This window comes from Leptonychotes weddellii, chromosome 1 (genome assembly GCF_054177405.1).
Source record: "Leptonychotes weddellii isolate Sample4059 chromosome 1, ASM5417740v2, whole genome shotgun sequence".
NCBI lineage: Eukaryota > Metazoa > Chordata > Mammalia > Carnivora > Phocidae > Leptonychotes > Leptonychotes weddellii.
In genome coordinates, this window is record NC_138369.1 from 147,789,790 (window position 1) to 147,805,723 (window position 15,934).

Here is a 15,934-nt window from a genome sequence, read left to right on the forward strand (position 1 = left end):
AAAAAAAAAAAAAAAAGAATGGGTTTCATCCTCTGAGAGTCTGTGTAGAAAATACCTCAATTTAAGTGTGGGCCGAAAAACCTGAGATATTTCTCCACCTCCCTCTATTTGATTGGTTGAGGATACCTCCTGAATTATTAACACTCAGGCCAGCATGCCACATCCATAGTCCTGGCAGAACATGTTCCTGTGGCTAAGGAAAGCCTCAGCAGAAAGTCATGCAAGTACTCAAAGTCCAAGGTCCCGAGCTCTCAGCTTATATTAGATCTGTCTATCTGCTGATGCCAATAGGCCAAGCTGGAGCTGGGTGTCCTGGGGGAATGGTGGGAGAGGAGAGGAAGACATTGTCTCCCTGTCTCTTCATTTCTTTTCAGCAGTCTCTTCTCCCTTCACTCCCCTGACTCCTTCCAATGCTATGATTATTTTTATGTTTTTCTTTCCTATCATTTGTATGCACCTATTTCACTGTTAAATATATTTCTTAAACTAGAGGGCGCCTGGGTGGCTCAGTTGGTTGGGCGACTGCCTTTGGCTCAGGTCATGATCCTGGAGTCCCGGGATCGAGTCCCGCATCGGGCTCCCTGCTCGGCAGGGAGTCTGCTTCTCCCTCTGGCCCTCCCCCCTCTCATGTGCTCTCTCTCATTCTCTCTCTCTCACATAAATAAATAAAATCTTACAAAAAAAAATATATATTTCTTAAACTAAACTGAATGTCTTCTGTTAACTTTAAGGAAACCCTCACTGATGCCAGGTGGTGTGAAATAATCATTTCTTCTTTCTAGGTACGTATTTTCACCCTAATTCCAGGAGACTAATTCTTCTCAATACTTTCCATCCCAGTGGAGCTATTTCTATTCTCCTTTGCTGTCTCCTTCTTTCCTTGACTTTTAAATACTGGAGAATTCAGGGCTCTTCCCTCTGTCCTAATATATTCTCTACTTAAAATCACTTAATATGTGATTTCTATAGAAATTATTGATATCTCCACTAACTCCTAGCAACCCCTTATTTTCAGTCTCCCCTGCCAAAGTAAATGATACCACACAACAGCTTATTTTTTTAAAATCAAATATTTATCCTTCTTCTGTTCTAATCACCCAGATATATTCTAGATACTCCACCTCTAAAGTATATTATGAATACAATTTTCCCTTACCTTCACTACTATCACCCTAGGCTAATTCCATCATCATTTTCTTCATTTCCTAGTTTCCTAACTGGTTTCCCTTCTTTCATACTGGTCTTTTAAGGAGTATATTTCAACACAGCAACTAAGGAATCTTTTAACCTTCTACTCTACATACTCCAGATTCCCATCATTCTCTAGAATAGCATCCAAATCTCTTACCATGAGCTACAAGTCTATAGATACCATTCTGCTCCTGGTACATTCTGACCTTCTCATGGTTTGTTCCTCAGTGTCCTTGGATTAAATTATGTTATTTTTTGCCTCCTTATAAAATAATTTACAACATATTCATGGGAAATGTCAACAGGACCAATGTATATCATTCTGAGATTTAAGAACCAACATGTACTTCATGTTCAATCTTATCATTTTTTTTTCCTGCCATGTTAACCAATGATGCTTACGTAGAGGCTTCTAACTTAACCTCAGTTCTAGAATTAAAAGAGCATTGAGCAGAGGTACACCTAACCTGTGATGCATGGATAACATATGAATAAGAAACCCCTATTCCTGTAAGCCAGCACACTGGTATATAAGGATTGAAAAACATACCAAATTTCTTTCTTTTTTTTTTTTTTAGGATTTTATTTATTTGAGAGAGACAGAGACAGAGATAGTGAGAGAGAGCACAAGCAGGGAGGAGAGGGAGAAGCAGGCTCCCCAGTGGGCAGGGAGCCTGACATGGGACTCGATCCCAGGACCCTGGGATCATGATCTGAGCCAAGGCAGATGCCGAACCAACTGAGCCACCCAGGCATCCCAAATTTATTTCTTTCCTAAGGCACTGTACTTGCTGTTCCATATGCCTGGAACCATCTTCTTCTAGCACAAAACCATCTTCTCTTATGGTTTACTTCCTCACTTAATTTTATTTCAGTTCAAATGTCAACTCTTTAAAAAGGTCTTTTTCTTACTAGTATAAGATAATAAACTTCACCTTATTTTCTTTAATAGTACTTACTATTAAATGAAATTATATTATCTCTCAATATATCATAAGCTAAAGAAAGGCATACATACAGAAATAAATAAATAAATAAATAATAAATAAATAAATAATAGAATAAATCCCACTTGGTTGTGGTGAATAATCCTTCTAATGTACTGTTGGATCCTATTGGCTAGTATTTTGGTGAGAGTTTTTGCATCCATGTTCATCAGGGATATTGGTCTGTAATTCTCCTTTTTGGTGGGGTCTTTGTCTGGTTTTGGGGTCAAGGTAATGCTATCCTTATAGAAAGGGTTTGGAAGTTTTCCTTTCATTTCTATTTTTTGAAACAGCTGAAGAAGAATAGGTATTAATTCTTCTAAATGTTTGGTAGAATTCCCCTGGGAAGCCATCTGACCTTGGGCTCTTGTTCATTGGGAGATTTTTGATTACTCCTCCAATTTCCTTGCTTGTTATGGGTCTGTTCAGGTTTTCTATTTCTTCCTGTTTCAGTTTTGATAGTTTGTACATCTCTGGGAATGCAACCATTTCCTCCATATTGCCTAACCCCCCCTCAAAATTAACAAAAATAGGTCAAGACCCTGACATATAATAGTGAAACTTACAGATCTCAGAGACAGAGAGAAAATCCTGAAAGTGGCTCGAGACAAGAGGTCTGTAACCTACAAGGGTAGAAAATTAGATTGGCAGCAGACCTATCCACAGAGACCTGGCAGGCCAGAAAGGGCTGGCATGATATATTCAAGAGAATATATGCTAAATGAGAAAAATATGCAGCCAAGAATATTTTATCCAGCTAGGATGTCATTAAAAATAGAAGGAGTGATAAAAATCTTCCAGGACAAATAGAAACTAAAGAATTTGTGATCACCAAACCAGAAATCTTAAATATTTTATTATTAAATATTAATAGGGAATATTAAAGGGATCCTCTAAGCAAAGAGAGAGCTCAAAAGTAACATAGACCAATCAGGAACAGAGACAATATAAAGTAATAGTCACTTTACAGGTAATACAATGTCACTAAACTGATATCTTTCAATAGTTATCCTGAATGTAAATGGGCTAAATGCCCCAATCAAAAAACACAGGGTATCAGACTGGATAAAAAAGCAAGACCCTTCCTGCAGGAAGGGAAGAATGAAGGGGGTGGAAATCGGAAGGGGAGATGAACCATGAGAGACTATGGACTCTGAGAAAAAACTGAGGGTTCTAGAGGGGAGGGGGCTGGGGGGATGGGTTAGCCTGGTGATGAGTATTAAAGAGGGCATGTTCTGCATGGAGCACTGGGTGTTATACGCAAACAATGAATCATGGAACACTACATCAAAAACTAATGATGTATTGTATGGTGATTAACATAATATAATAATAATAAAAAAAAGCAAGACCCATCCATATGCTATCTGCAAGAGACTCATTTTAGACCCAAAGACACCTCCAGATTTAAAGTGAGGGAGTGAAAACTATTCATCATGCTAATGGACATCAAAAGAAACCTGGGGTGGCGATCCTTGTAACAGACAAATTAGATTTTAAACCAAAGACTATAATAAGAGATGAGGAAGGATACTGTATCATAATTAAAGGGTCTATCCAACAAAAAGATCTAACAATTGTAAATACCTATGCCCCTAACATGGGAGCAGCCGATTATATAAGCCAATTAATAACAAAATCAAAGAAACACATTGACAATAATACAATAATAGTAGGGGACTTTAACACCCCCCTCACTACAATATACAGACCATCTAAGCAGAAGATCAACAAGGAAATAAGGGCTTTGACTGACACACTGGACCAGATGGACTTCACAGATATATTAAGAACATTGTGTCCTAAAACAGCAGAATACACATTCTTTTCAAGGGCCCATGGAACATTCTCCAGTATAGATCACATACTGGGTCACAAATCAGGTCTCAACTGGGACCAAAAGATTGGTATCATTCCCTGCATATTTTCAGACCACAATGCTTTGAAGCTGGAACTCAATAACAAGAGGATATTTGGAAAGAATTCAAATACTTGAGGCTAAAGAGCATCTTACTGAAAAATGAATGGGTCAACCAGGAAATTAAAGAATTTTTAAAAATCATGGAAACAAATGAAAATGAAAACACAACTGTTCAAAATCTTTGGGATGCAGTAAAGGCTGTCCTAAGAGGGAAGTATATAGCACTATAAGCCTTTCTCAAGAAACAAGAAAGGTCTCAAATACACAACCCAACCTTACACCTAAAGGAGCTGAAGAAAGAGTAGGAAATAAAGCCTAAACCCAGCAAGAGAAGAGAAATAATAACGATTAGAGCAGAAATCAATGAAATAGAAACCAAAAGAACAGTAGAATAGATCAATGAAACTAGGAGCTCGTTCTTTGAAAAAATTAATAAGATTGATAAACCCCTGGCCAGACTTACCAAAAAGAAAAGAGAAAGGCCCCAAATAAGTAAAATCATAACGTATTATGATCAACTATATGCCAATAAATTAGGCAATCCATGTTGTTTTTTAAAATTACTATTACTATTTTCTTTAACAAAAAGATGTTTTAGGAAGTTAACATATATCCTTTGAGATGAACTTACAGTTATCTTTAGTATAGTAATTCTTTTAACATGAGTTTTTTTTTTCTTTTTTCTAACTTAAAGTCTTTTTTTTTTAAGTTTTAAGAGGTATGGCATTATGATATTTTTCTAGGATCACATCTTTATATCTTTCCTTTCCTTCTTTCACTATCCACCTCTTACCAAATATAGAAAAGATATATAGATGGATATATTATTAGGGTCAGAGTGGATTATTTTTCATTTTTTTCTGCATAAATTGCTTATAATTATTAGCATGTTTCCCATTTACAACAACAATTTAGTGAGTTTTTTTTCTTTTAATTAGAATGAGATAGAAAAAAGTGGGAGAGAGCCATGTGAGTTAAATCTTCATCTTTCATTATGGTTAACAGAATCTGTATAAAGTTATTAAATGCTATATAGAAATATGAATATTACCACCAGAATACCTCTTAAAAGAAGATGCATATTAATGACAGAGAGTGGATAATGGATTATTCTTCTTTGTAATTACTACTGTAGTATTTTATTTTTCCCACATGTACAGCTTATTGATTTCTTTGTAAATACCTCTTTCTACTAAGAAATTGAACATATAAACTTTCAGCCTATCACAGAAAATGTGCATGGAAAATAAGTTCACTTGGTGAAGCTGTACAAAAGAGAGTTAAATGCCAATGCTTTACCAAATACTTTGTCTAAATCTGGGGAGGAGGATCCTATCGTTTCCCTAATCTAAGTAGTCTTGATTTTGAGCATTTTGTATGTCTATACATGCTCAGTATCTCAAACACAAGCCACTTTTAGGTTTGAAATTAGCAAGAGAGTATGACTTTATTCTGATTTTATGAGAATGTATTCTTGACCCTGAGTCTACTTGATTAAAACAATTATATATGTGTGTGTGTGTATACATATATATATACACACACACATATATAAAGCAGAAATATAAATATAAATAAATTTAAGAAATAAAAATTAAATAAATATATACAATTATATACATATATATAAAGAGTATATATATAGGTTTTATTATAGTAGAGTATTTAATAGAGTATATATATGTATATATTCATATATACACTCACATGAATTTTAGGACCATATGTGAAGTAATGCTGATATTAAAATTAATATCCATTTTGTCTAGTAGTGTTCATATATGAATTTAGTGATTTCATATACCATATATTTAATGACATCAAATTCCTACAGTGTGTTTCACAATTTGCCTTTTGACTAATTGATGATTTCTTTATACTAATTTTTTGCTGAATTTGATTTGGATGGTTTTCAAAGAGAAGTACAAATGCAGGATGATATTTCTATTCTTATTTTTATTTTTATTTATTTATTTATTTTTATTATGTTATGTTAGTCACCATACAGTACATCTTTAGTTTTTAATATAGTGTTCCATGATTCATTGTTTATGTATAACACCCAGTGCTCCATTCAATACATGCCAGGATGGCCCAGGTTGTTTGAGGGAAAGCCTAAAAGGGAGACTGCCAAGCTGCAATATTTAGGAGTGGCAGAGGGGCAAGAAAAGCAATCTTCTCCCATGAGTACAGTATAGGCATAGTCAACAAGGAGTGCAATTATCCAATGGCTGTTACTATTGCAACATAATATTTTCCTACTAACCACCACTCCGATGTGGTTTCATCCATTTATCACAGTTAAGAATGACATAAAAGTCAACATCCTCCTGACTTTGGGGTAACTCATAGGCATGTGTTATTCCTTATTGTTTCACAAGCCCAGGAAAGGACAATTGGTAAGATCTTTCTCCTAGAATTAGAGAGTGAAATATGGATTTTAAGGTATGGTGGTGGTAATAAGGGCTTCTGTTTAGGATGGAAGATGAGGTCACTGAGAAATTCAGCTGTGGCTCTGACTGCCTTTGCCCTTATCTAGCTTATGAGGACAAAGTAATCAGTGTTAAAGTCTTCTGCCTGTTAGTATGGGTTTTTCTTGATGAGTTTTACAAACTAAGAAATTCTTTTCCTTTCTTTTCTTTTTCACTTTAAGGCATACACCATGCTTTAATATCTGTTATTTAATTTGTGTATTGTCCTATCCACCTCTGTTTTAATCTGAGATTACTCTTGCCCCACACACTATCTACATAATTATTAGAGCTATCATGTGAATAAAATATGTTGCTAAGCCTGACCAATGCTTATTGCTCTCGGGGGGAGAGAATCTGACTCATTCAAGGAAATGAGTCCTTTTCTGTGATATTTGTATATGTAATCTAAAAGGAAAAGTCCATCGCTCTTCTGAGTGAATAGACTGTTAAATTTCTATTGGGAGCTATTGGCAATCATGTTTTCCATACAGCTTCAAGAAAAATTCACTCAGTGGAAATAGAAGCAGTCTCACAGAATTGGTAAAGACTGAAAGAAAGGCATGGCAATTTTTAACTCCTCAAAACCATTGTTCCAGTCTTAGTTCTATTCCAATTCTCTTTATAAAACATTTTCCAATTTAAGTTATTTTAGGTCATGTCTTAGTTATTTGCAGTCAAAAGAATCCTTATCAATACATAATATATATGCAGAGTTATGTATTCAATAAGCTTTTAGAAGATAATTTTAAAAATTTCCAGTTAAGTGTTTAAAACCAAGTCTTCCCACTGAGTGAAGAAATCCTTAGTCACATACGGAAAACAATGCTAATAATGAAAAGCATTGCAGCGATTAAGGAACACATAGGTGTCATAGGTCAAGTTACCAAGAAACAGCCTCTGAGATATGGATTTGGGTGCAGAGTTTATTGAGGATTATCCTCAGGAACAATACTGTCAGTGGTAGAGGAAAGCACATTGGGATAAAGGAGAAGTTGAACTGCAGTGCAGTTGATAGCCCATGGGAAGCTATCAAGCTGGATGGCCTTCAGAGATGTCTCTATGGTTGGGATTTACCCTCAGGTCAATTAGGCATTGAATGCAGTCACTGACTTCTAGTTGCGGTCAATTCCTGAAAAAACGATTCAACTGTGTTTCTTAGATGTTGAATTTGATAAGTTCTTTATAGATTTTGGATACTAGTCCTTTATCTGATAAGACATTTGCAAATATCTTCTCCTATTCCTTCAAAAAATGGGCAGAAGGGACACCTGGGTGGCTCAGTCATTAAGCGTCTACCTTTGGCTCAGGTCATGATCCTGGGGTCCTGGGGTCAAGCCCCACATCAGGCTCCCTGCTCAGAGGGAAGCCTGCTTCTCCCTCTCCCCCTGCTTGTGTTCCCTCTCTCTCTGTCAAATAAATAAATAAAATCTTTTTAAAAAATGGGCAGAAGACATGAACAGACATTTCTACAAAGAAGACATACAAATGGCCAACAGACACATGAAAAAATGCTCGGCATCAGGGAAATACAAATCAAAACCACAATGAGATACCACCTCATACTGGTCAGAATGGCTAAAATTAACAACTCAGGAAACAACAGATGTGTGCAAGGATGTGGAGAAAGGGGAACCCTCTTGCACTATTATTGGGAATGCAAACTGGTGCAGCAACTCTGGAAAGCAGTATGGAGGTTCCTCAAAAAGTTGAAAATAGAACTACCCTACAAAAATTTGCAGGCTGATGGGGAAGTTGGTACCAAGGGCCCAAAGCAGGGAGTTTTGGACAGTATACCACAGCACCTATTACATTAGATACAGTGACATCTCTAATTCTTATTTAATTTCTATTTAGCTAAAGATTTTTTTAAAAGATTTTGTTCATTTATTTGAGAGAATGAAACAGAGAGAGAGAGAGAGCACAAGCAGGGAGAGGAGTGGAGGGAGAGGGAGAAGCAGGCTTTCAGCTGAGCAGGGAGCCCGATGTGGGACTCGATCCCATGACCCTGGGATTATGACCTGAGCTGAAGGCAGACACTTAACTGACTAAGCCACCCAGGTGCCCTTTAGCTAATGATTTTAAAATAATATTAATTAGCAATATGTATGCCCTGTGTGATTCCTAGCAGTATAGTAAAATGTGAAGGGAGTTGAGTAGACTATCAACAATCAAGCAAATAAAAAAAGAAATCATTCTCTCTCGTAAATACTTTCACTTTTTCATCTGATATTCAGGGATAGAAAGTATAGAGAGTGATGTCTGTAATTGGAAAACACTTGACATATTCAATGTTTAAATTAATATCATCTGAACCTAGGATAAAGTAATCCCTCAAGAGATGAAGAGACATAATTTTAAATAAGAGAGATTTCATAACATATAACTTTTTGTTATTGTTTATTTGACTCTAATAACATTCATTGTGGGGGTTATGTAAAGAGAGGGAGAGTCCAGAATGGAAGTTAAATGTTGTCGATATCTTCCACAGCATCCTCCACACTCACTTCATCAACCAGTCCAGCCCTATGACATGGAAAACATAAGATAGATGGACATGATTTTTCATGTTTTGCAGCAAAGGTACAGGTTCCATAATGAGAAAATAATTATAGTTTAAATTATAATAATTTGATTATCTGCTAGAAATCTTCACTGAACATTATCCACTGATATTCTCACTGAATGTCACTACTTTAAAATTCCAGATTATTCACAAACTCAGTGGCATAGAAGCACTTCTTCAGAACCATAGGTCACTGTGTAAGAAGTCTGTTCACCAGCGTATTGGCAATGGTGAGAGCACAGTAAAGGAAAACACCATTTGCAAGCATTAGAATGTAGTAAAAGAGCTCCAGCCAGAGTCCTTGCACCTCTACGCTTTGCAAAATTAGGCAGAAAAGTCTGAACTATTCTTAATATTTTTGTAAATCTAAATTACATTTTTTAGTATTTTGTGAACTAGAAGTACATTTTCTTTTTAAAACAGAAATTAACTAATTTTATTTTTTTTAAAGATTTTTTTTTATTTATTTGTCAGAGAGAGCGCGCACAAGCAGGGGGAGCAGCATGCAGAGCAGACAGAGGGAGAAGCAGGCTCCCTGCTGAGCAAGGAGCCCGATGTGGGACTCGATCCCAGGACCCTGGGATCATGACCTGAGCCGAAGGCAGACGCTTAACGACTGAGCCATCCCCGCATCCCTAGGAATTAACTGATTTTAATATCTAATTTCTGTGCTAATAAAATATATTATTAATCATTGTTGTGGTTGTTAACCAAGAGGCAAGAAAAGTTTTTTGTTAATTAAAAATCACTTTGTTTTATAGAAATGATATTTTAAGACTTAAGAGCTATGGGCAAAATAATAAAAGTCACTTTATTTAGCAAATTCGAAAATTGTTGATGTAAAAAAAGGACTTTGGAGGCTAAAAACTAGAGTTATAATTCTATTTCTGCTACTAAATAGTTATGTTTTGGGAGGTCACTTAAAATGTCTGCTCCTCTGTAAAATTAGATAATAGGATAAGTCATCTTGAAAAATCTCTTTAAACTCTAATGTTCTGTCATTTTTCAATTTTTTGATATTCCATTGTCTTTCTACACTCCAGTTCCTCTCTCTGACCCCAGGTAAAGGAGTGGGGAGGAAATCATTTGGAACATTTCTGCTCTTTTGCACACTTCAGCAGGATAATTATCTTCACAAGATTCAACAAATGTCCATTTCTCATCCATTCAGATTCATTTATTCATATAGAAAATATTTCTTCAGTACTTTCTCATTACCATTTTATCTGCTAGATACCAGGAACAAGATAAAATGTGTTCTTAAGGTGCTTATAGTCAAGTAGGAGAATCAAAAGTGCATATATAAGTTATAGTACTTGGTACTGTATTGTAATTTGCAAGAATGGAAGCTTGTTCAGTATTCATAAAGAGCACAGGGGAAGAGCTGACCAACTACAGAGGAGATATTTTGGGAATATTAGCTGAGGAGTAGTGTACAGCTGGCTGGATTATAATTCTTGCCTAAGGTCCTATTGGCACTTTTTTTTTTTTCCTGAGAGAATATGAGATTCCTGGGTTGAGTTTCCAACACAGCATCAACAATCTCCAGCTCTTATAGATTATCCGTAATAGAGATTCAAATATTTATTTTTGTCCTTTGTATTTCGATAATACTTGTAGCAGAATCCAGTCACAAATAAGAAAGAAAACTGAATTAAATTAAATTATAATAATTAGTTTTTGAGTTATTGCTTTTAAAATTGTGAAAAGTAATTTCAGAAAATTTCTTCCTTATGAAGAGAGTTGAAACATTTTGAGAAAGACGTGGAGTATGGTGTTAGGGGCATCCAATCTGCTTCCATTAACTCATTTTTCTCTCTTACAATGCGTCTTGGTACAAACACTTATCCACTTTCCCCTCTAGCTCCTCAAAATAAAAGCTTCAGTGTATATCAACTCTGACAAAAAGTCCTGACATTTCTGCACACATCCATGTTTTGGAATCTAGTTAGTGTTCAGTCCTTTTATCCAACCACATATTGGGAGTCCACCCTGAACACCGTGCTCAGTTCTTTTAAAAAGTGTCTAGTATAGGGATGTCTGGGTGGCTCAGTCGGTTAAGTGGCTGCCTTCGGCTCAGATCATGATCCCAGGGTCCTGGGATTGAGTCCCACATTGGACTCCATGCTCAGCAGGGAGCCTGCTTCTCCCTCTGCTTGCAGTTTCCCCTGCTTGTGCTCTGTCTCTCTCTCTGACAAATAAATAAATAAAATCTTAAAAAAAAGTGTCTAGTATAAATACAAAACAATGGAAACAAGTAAAATACTGTTTTATTTTTAAGGAGCACTTAGATATTAAGCATGGAGATGAAAGCTAAGATTATTATGCAATAGTCCTTGAAGAAACTATCATTTTTTATAAAGACAAGGGTCAATCCAACAAATTCAAACCTGGTCCATATTTATATTTGAGGGTTTTTTTAATTCCAAGTACTCTTCTTGGTGTTTCAAAAGGAAACAAAATGTTATCCCTTATCTGAAGATCATATTTGTTTTTACAATGAAACTCTGATTTTATGTGAATCTTTGAATATTTGGCACCCAATCTATAGTGTATGTTTAGACTTTATGAAATTTATCTTAGAATCTAGAGATGTCTTCTCACTTCGTATTCTCCCTGAGCTCATCCAATTCCATGACTTCTCTTGCCATCTGTAAATAGATAACTTCCAAGTTTTTATCTCTAGTAGGAACTGTATTACAAAAACTCAATGCAATACAGGTAACTTTCTACTTCACATCCTTTTATGTCTAAGAGACACACAAAAGCTTCATTTATCAAAACATGAACTCCTGGTAACTACATGCAAATGTATACAAAGAAATATACACACCTGCCTAAAAACATACACACATAAGGAATCCTCAGCTTGTGCAATGTTCCTTATGTTAACAAGTATGATGACCATTAAAAAACAATGGTTATAAAATAAATACATGTTTGTGTTGAAAAATTGCAAACTATAGGAAAGTATAAATCCAGTAATTTCACCTGTTATCTAGCAACCTAATACTCCTGGCATTTTCAGGGATTTCCTTTAGTACATTCAATTTCAAACAGCTCTTTCTTGGCCATTCACTCCTTAATCATGGCATTTTTTTATTCTTTAGATGTGAATATATTTTTAAACTTTTCTAAATATATTCATTAAATTACATGTTTGAATTTAATCTTTTTTTTCGCATATATATTTTTTCTTTTACTTTCTACATTTTCCTTAAAGTATCTAATAATCTCTGTGTATAATTTCATATTTAAACACAAGACGAAGGAATGATTGATTGTAATCTCCATTAATGGCTACTAGGCCATAAGTTGCCTTTGGTAAAATTTTAGAAAAACAACCTCTTCTCTGGAAAAATGCAGTCCTAGCACATGGCTTGGTAAGTAGAGTGTGAGCAATGCTTTAACCCTACTAGCCTTCCTGATCAGGCAACTTCTGTGGTCCTAAGGTTGTGGGAGCCTTAAATTCTAGATTGACAAGGTGCCAACATTCACATTAGCTGTTCCCCTCCTCCAAAAAATTTAATTAAATGTCTTTACTCAAGAAGCCTCTGAATTATTTTTATGTTGAGGACTTGAGTACAGTTGTTCTGTACTTAAGAATAAATGGAGGTGGGAAAGTAAAATAATTCATGAAGCAAACATTACTTTGTCCTTTTGTTTTCAGCTTCATATCTTCTATTTCCATATATGACACCTGTGGCATCAGGGTCTGGAGGCTCAACAGGGTTCTACTAGGCAGATCTGCTCTATTCTATTTTGGAATGCACCTCCAAAAGTTGCTTTCTTTACTTTTCCTTCATTTGTCACTTTTCCTTCCTAATTTCCATCCTCCATAAATGGATGAAGTAACTTTTATTGATACTGTCTTTTTTCCTGTGGATCTATATTTTTCCCTCTATTATCATTTTAATGAATTTTAGTAAAAAGAGAAGGTAAAACATTTTGCTCAAATCACCTCTTCAACCAGAAGCCCACTAGGCATTTAAAAATGTAGTCATAGGGCGCCTGGGTGGCTCAGTTGGTTAAGCGACTGCCTTTGGCTCGGGTCGTGATCCTGGAGTCCCGGGATCGAGTCCCGCATCAGGCTCCCTGCTCAGCAGGGAGCCTGCTTCTCCCTCTGACCCTCCCCCCTCTCATGTGCTCTCTCATTCTCTCTCTCTCAAATAAATAAATAAAATCTTTAAAAATGTAGTCATAAAAATATTTTCCCAAATGAGCCATTCATAAATGTCTTAAATGTAGCATTTCCATTCACTTATTAAAGAAACATTTCATAATCATCATTTTTTAACTTTATTGATTACTTTATTGATTTAATTTTAAAGAGCTTTATATAATCTTTCTTTTGGTAACAGGATGGGCTTACCTTCTTGGACTTCTCTCATGTTTGTTGTTTAGAATTTTCTGAGAAGTTATGTTTTCCTACCATTTTCTGCCATTGTTTCTGTTATCTAAGACAGTGTTAACAAACCATCCCGCAACTTAAGCAATCATGTTATAATTTCTTGAGTCTTTGATTTGGCAACAGCTCAGCTGAAACATTATCCTAGCCTTTCTTAAAGTTTCTCATGCACCTGCACTTGGAGGTAGTCAGGCTGGGACATCCAAAATGGTTTTACTTATATATCTGGCATCTTGATGTTGGGATAGCTCAAAGGCCAAAACCTTATTCAGTCTTGTGTGATCTTTCTAAGAGTCCAGCTTACACTTCTTTGCTTTGTGGAACCTGGCTTCAAAAGTGAATGTTTACATGTGTAAATATGTAATAGACCTTTGTTTACATCTAGATTGCTATTGTCATGTCCCATAGATCATGTCAGTCACATGACCAACCCAGAGTTAATGTGGGTGGAGACTAAAAAAGTGCATTAACTACCAGGAGTGTGGTTCATCAGTGGTCATAACAGTTAACAGTCTACCCTAGCCATCTACTACCAACAGAGATGTTCTTCTGTTATCTATTTGAAGAAGAATGTATTACTAAGTAATTTGAATCGCTACATAATTTATGCATGAGGCATCTTGATATAAAAAATAGAAGAAATAAAAAGAATAAATTCAGCATTCTTATTTTGCCTCTTGTCTTTGCTGCTTCCTACTATTGAACTCACTTCCCAAAGTCCAAGAAACTACCTCTTATGTATTTTACTGTGGTGAATTACTGGGAGCTAGATTTCATAGCAGGTGTTTTGTTTTTTTTTTTTAAGATTTTTTATTTATTTTTTCTTTATTTGACAAAGAATGAGAGAGTACAAGCAGGGGGAGTAGCGGAGGCAGAGGGAGAGGGAGAAACAGGCTCTCTACTGAGCAGGGAGCCCGATGTGGAGCTCAATCCCAGGACCTCGGGATCATGACCTGAGCCGAAGGCAGATGCTTAACCGTCTGAGCCACCTAGGTGCCCCTTCATAGCAGGTTTTATACAACATAATCCCAATAGCCTTTCCCTGCCTCCATGCAACATTTATGTCAACTGTACTTTCGTATATGTTTTACTTCTCCATATTCCATGCTTTTCCCATTTATTCAGAGTGCCCAACCCTTATTAATTACAGGAGCCCATTCATTCAAAGCTCTGTTTAGATTGTACTTTATTTTATAAGATTTCCTGTGACTAATTGAACTGATAAAAAGTCATCACTATCTCCTCTTCCTTGATCTACTATTTTAATATTTATAACTCTGATAACTTTCCCAACTATTAGATTCTAAATAAATATATATTGAAAATTAAAATCAAAGTATAATGACTTTATCTTATTTATATTTGTATAAGGTCACTAGCAAAATATCCTATAAATAACAGACTCTAAATTAATATTTATATAATTATTTAATTTTGAACACATTTGTGTCAGATAATTTTCTAAGTGTTTTACATGTATTAAGTCATTTAATTATTTTTTTTCTCTTTCTCACATACACATTCAGACACACATAAAGAGGGAGTACTTTTTTATTTGTATTAAAGATATAAGGCAACTAAAGTTAAGACTATTTCTTAAAGTCTCATTGTAAGTCAAGAGTGAGATGAGGATCTGAAGCCAGTTCTTCTTTAAATAGAGCTCATGATTTTAGTCATCCTACTCTACTGAATCATTATTAATTGGCTTTAGTGTATTTTTTAAATAAAACTACAGGTTTATAATTAATCTTTTCTCTCTTTTTTTAACTATTAATGTTGCATAGAATCATAAAAATGCAATGATTTTAATGTTCACCTAGTGCTATAGCCTCATTTTCTTTTCTGATGTTTATTTTTTATTTTTTTGACATTTATAATTTTTTATTTTAGAATAATTTTGAATATGTAACAAATACATACAATAAGTCTCATGTATCCATCACCCTGCTTCCTCTAATGTAAGCATCTTCAGTGACCATATTAACATTTTATGAGAAGGCATATTGAAGCCATGTAGAAATACATTTCTCATCAAACTTTTATTTTTGAAATTTATATCACCATGAGCTCAGGATTTGCTTTTTCATTCAATGGATAATATCTATTACTATCAACAACTGTTTGTTTTTTTAACTTTATTATGTTATGTCAATCACCATATGTTACATCATTAGTTTTTGATGTAGTGTTCCATGATTCATTGTTTGTGTATAACACCCAGTGCCCCCGTCAATATGTGCCCTTTAATACCCATCACCAGCTAACCCATCCCCCCACACCCCTCCCCTCTAGAACTCTCAGTTTGTTTCTCAGAGTCTATAGTCTCTCATGGTTCGTCTCCCCCTCCGATTTCCCTACCTTCATTTTACCCTTCCTACTATCTTCTTCTAT